Source organism: Sorex fumeus, unplaced genomic scaffold, assembly GCF_029834395.1.
Source record: "Sorex fumeus unplaced genomic scaffold, SorFum_2.1 ptg000081l, whole genome shotgun sequence".
Lineage (NCBI taxonomy): Eukaryota > Metazoa > Chordata > Mammalia > Eulipotyphla > Soricidae > Sorex > Sorex fumeus.
In genome coordinates this window covers 9273733-9278092 of record NW_026606138.1, presented here as the reverse complement: position 1 = coordinate 9278092, position 4360 = coordinate 9273733, and the positions used below count along the sequence as shown (strand labels likewise).

General features: G+C 39.7%; 1 non-coding gene across 1 annotated transcript; it reads left to right on the top strand.

Moving 5' to 3' along the window:
* The first annotated feature begins 3631 nt into the window (after window positions 1–3631).
* LOC130039001 (5S ribosomal RNA) lies at window positions 3632–3750 on the top strand. Its single transcript, XR_008794809.1, has one exon. It is a non-coding gene; the product is annotated as a 5S ribosomal RNA (ribosomal RNA).
* Window positions 3751–4360: the final 610 nt, after the last annotated feature.

Sequence of the window (4360 nt, the reverse complement as noted above, 5' to 3'; positions counted from 1 at the left end):
ACCTAATCAAAATATATCTCAGGAGAGATGTGGTCTCTATTTTCTTGCTTCCCACAACAAATAACCTTCTTCCTTAGGGCTCAGGGTAACTTGGACTGTCAGAATTATGTAGTGTCAAACAGACCAGTTAGAAATAGCCACTCATTCAGTTGGACAAACAGAAATCCAATGAAATAAATATGAAGAAGGTAGATTTTAGTTCTGGATGTAGATTCCCTCAAGACAGGACAGTTAATAAAAACCAAACTATTTGAAGTGAATTGTGATATTTAAAAAGAAAAAAATCTTATTTAAACAGGACAGAATCAAAGTTTCCCTATGCTTTTGTGAGCAGTATCTTTCTAATTGTCTTGAGGAATTCTCTGGAAAATGTCAGTTGATTTGAAACCCCTCTATTATTTTTATTTAATTTCCATATGTTCTTATATTTTTTGGAGAATAACTCATTATAATTCATATCCTAGCAATGTTCAATCCATAGGGTTTCTGGGATTATAAATATTATTTTTTTTATTCTCAGGATCTACTTAAGTTTTCTTTTTTACGCTGCAAGTAAGAAATAAGACTAGGTAAAAAAGAAGCTATTTTCTTTAAAAGTAAAGATTTGGTGACTTTCTAAAGAGCAAGGGATGGGTTTCCTCCCCTTTTCTGGTAATGATCCAAATGAGTAAAGTGGCATTTTGAAAAATTCATGAATTTGTTAAGAATAAGAAAGTAAACAAGAAGTGTTAACCTGATGATAATTCTCTTCATGGAAAAAAAATTATTGAATTTTAGATGCTGCCCTCTGAAGTTAAAACATTATATTTCCATCCCATTATCAACTGAATCTAATGCCTAGTTTCCTCACAGTTGTGAATATGTACTTATCTGGTTGTGAACTATTCATGGCATGATAGAGGCCATTGAAAAGGAAGTGGTCTCAAAGAGTGATTTTCCTCCCCATTATTCAAAATCATGAATATGAGGTATTTTCCTACAGTCCAAGACTAATGCTCCCATCCTGAGGTGAGAGCACTGGGCAAGTTGATTAGTTCAGAGACATATTTCTTAAGTTTCCAGCATTATATGTATTGAATATACTGAGATATAATTTTTAAATGAGAATGGAAAGGGGTTGAACAATTTCAGAGTTCTACTTGTGGTAGGTTATAGACAGGACTCTTTTACTGTAGCACTGTTCTACCTTTGTTCATCAATTTTTTTAAATTAGTGAAATACCATGAGGTACAGTTGTAGACTTACAAACTTTCGTGCTTGGGTTTCAGTTATACAATGATCGAGTACCCATCCCTCCACCAGTGCCCATTCTTCACCAGCAATGATCCCAGTAGCCTTCCCACCCCTCAGCCCCACACCCCCTCACCACATCCCCCCCCACCTTGCCCACTTCTGTAGCAGGGCATTCCTTTTTGTTCTCTCTTTCCTTTAGGGTGTTATGGTCTGCTATAGAGGTATTGAGTGGCCATCGTGTTTGGTCTATAGTCTACTTTCAGCACGCATCTGCCATCCCAAGCAAATCCTCCAAACATCCTTTACTTGGTGTTCCCTTTTTTTATCTGAGCTGCCTCCCCCCCCCCTCGCCCCCCGCATGTGCTGCTGGCTTCCAAGCCATGGAGCAGACCTCCTGGTACTTATCTCAACTAATCTTGGGTGTTCATCTCCCCTTCTGTTACTTTATATTCTCCATATGAGTGCAGTCTTTCTATGACTGTCCCTCTCTTTCTGGCTCATTTCACTTAGCATAATACTTTCCATGTAGAACCACTTGTTTGTGAATTTCATGACTTCATCTTTTCTAACAGCTACATATTATTCCATTGTGTAGATGTATCAAAGTTTCTTTTACCAGTCATCTGTTCTCAGGCACTAGGGTTTTTTTTTTCTAAATTTTGCCTATTGTGAACAGTTTGGCAATGAACATACAAGTGCAGATGTCATTTCGACTGTACCTTTTTTGCCTCTTTGGGATATAATCCCAGGAGTGATATTGCTGGGTCAAATGGGAGCTCAATTTCTAATTTTTTGAGAATCGTCCATACTGTTTTCCAAAAGGGCTGAACCAGTCGGCATTCCCACCAGCAGTGAAGGAGGGTTCATTTCTTGCCACATCCCCACCAACACCAGTTGCTTTTGTTCTTTTGGATGTGGACCAGTATCTGTGGTGTGAGATGGCATCTCATTGTTGTTTTTATCTGCATCTCCCTAATGATGAATGATGTAGAGCATTTTCTCATGTGCCTTTTAGCCGTTCAGATTTCTTCTTTGCTGAAGTTTCTGTTCATTTCATCACCCCATTTTTTGATGGGGTTGGATGTTTTCTTCTTGTGGAGTTCAACCAGTGCTTTGCATATCCTTGATATCGACCCCTGATTGAATGGTTATGGGGTGAATATCCTTTCCCATTCTGTAGACTGTCTTTGTATTTTGGTCACTGTTTCTTTTGAGGAGCAGAAGCTTCTTAGTTTAAGATAGTCCCATTTGTCTATCTCTGTTTTCACTTGCTTGGCCAGCGGTGTGTCATCTTTGAAAATACCCTTAGCTTCAATGTTGTGGAGGCTTTTGCCAACCTTGTCTTCAATGTACCTTATGGGTTCCGGTCTGATGCTTAATCCACTTTGATCTTACTTTTGTGCGTGGTGTTAGGTAGAGATCTGAGCTCCTTTTGTTGGTCCTTTTCTAAGATCTTGAGCTGTGAAGTCAAGTTGTTTACATGGGCCCTTTCTTCCTTCCTGAGAAATGCTTGCAAAGCTGTAAATTTTCCCCTTAACACATCTTTAGCTGTGTCCCACAGGTTCTGGTAGCTCGTGTCTTCATTCTCATTTGTTTCCAGGTATCTTTTGATTTCTTCTTTGATTTCTTTCCTGATCCACTCTTTGTTCAACATTGAGTTGTTTAATTTCCAGGTGTTTGATTTGGTTTTCTGCATCTTTACATGATTAACTTCTATCTTCAGTGCATCATGGTCTGAAAAGATAGTTGATACAATGTCTATCTTCCTGATTTTGTTGAGGTATCTTTGTGGCCCAGGACATGGTCTATTCTGGAAAATGTTCCATGTGCACTGGAAAAGAATTTGTATTCTTTTCTTGGAAGTCGGGGATATAAAGTCCTATATAGATCTATTAGCCCTCTGTCTTCTGTTTCTTCCTTCAGAGCCATTATTTCCTTGCTGAGTTTTAATCTTCTTGACCTATCCAGAGGTGATAAGGCAGTGTTGAAGTCTCAAAGTACTATTGTGTTGCTTTCAATATCCTTCTTAAGATCTGTTACCAGTTGTTGTAGGTATTTGGCTGGTCCCTCATTGAGTGCATATACATTTAGGAGTGTGATTTCTTGTACTGCACATATCACTTGATTAATAAAAAATGGCCTTCACTGTCCCTTCTAATCTTTTTCGACAAGAAATCTATGTTGTCCAATACCAGTAAGGACATCCCAGCTTTTTTGAGGGGGGGTGTTTGCTTGCAGGATTGTTTTCTATTCTTGACTTTGAGTCTGTGCTTGTTCTGACTGTTTAGATGTGTTTCTTATAGGCAGACGAATATTGGATTCTGTCTCTGAATCTATTTTGCCACTCTGTGTCTCTTAAGTGGTGAATTTAGATCATTGACATTGAGCGAGATTATTGTTTGGGGGCCATACCACCCTGAACGCGCCCGATCTCGTCTGATCTCGGAAGCTAAGCAGGGTCGGGCCTGGCTAGTACTTGGATGGGAGACCGCCTGGGAATACCGGGTGCTGTAGGCCTTTTGAAGGGCTGGAGCGATAGCACAGCGGGTAGGGCGTTCGCCTTGCACGCAGCCAACATGGCCGACCCGAGTTCGATTCCTCCGCCCCTCTCGGAGAGCCCGGCAAGCTACCGAGAGTATTCGATATGCCAGACACAGTAACAACAAAGTCTCCAATGGAGACGTTACTGGGCCTGCTCGAGCAAATCGACGATCAACGGGAGGGCCTTTACCTTTTACCTTTATTGTTTGGGGGGTTTGTGTCATCTTTTTCTAAGGGTTTGTTGTGCTTGTAGGGGTTTGTCTTGTCTTATAGTAGCCCGTTTAGTCCTTCTTTCAGGTTTGATTTTGAGTCTATGAAGTTTCTGAACTGTTGTTTATCCACAAAATAGTGTACCGTTCCTTTGAGTTTGAGTGAGAGTTTAGCTGAATAAAGGATTCATGGTGAAGCGTTCATATCAGTTAGTTTTTTTTTAAATGTAGGAGTACTGCTATTTATTCAGCCACTGATTAGCTGATTGAATTGGGCATGAACCTCATCTTCCTTTTTTTCCCCCATAGTTTTATTTATTTATTTTTCGTCTTATATTTATCTATTGAATCACTGTGGGAAAAGTTACTAAGCTTTC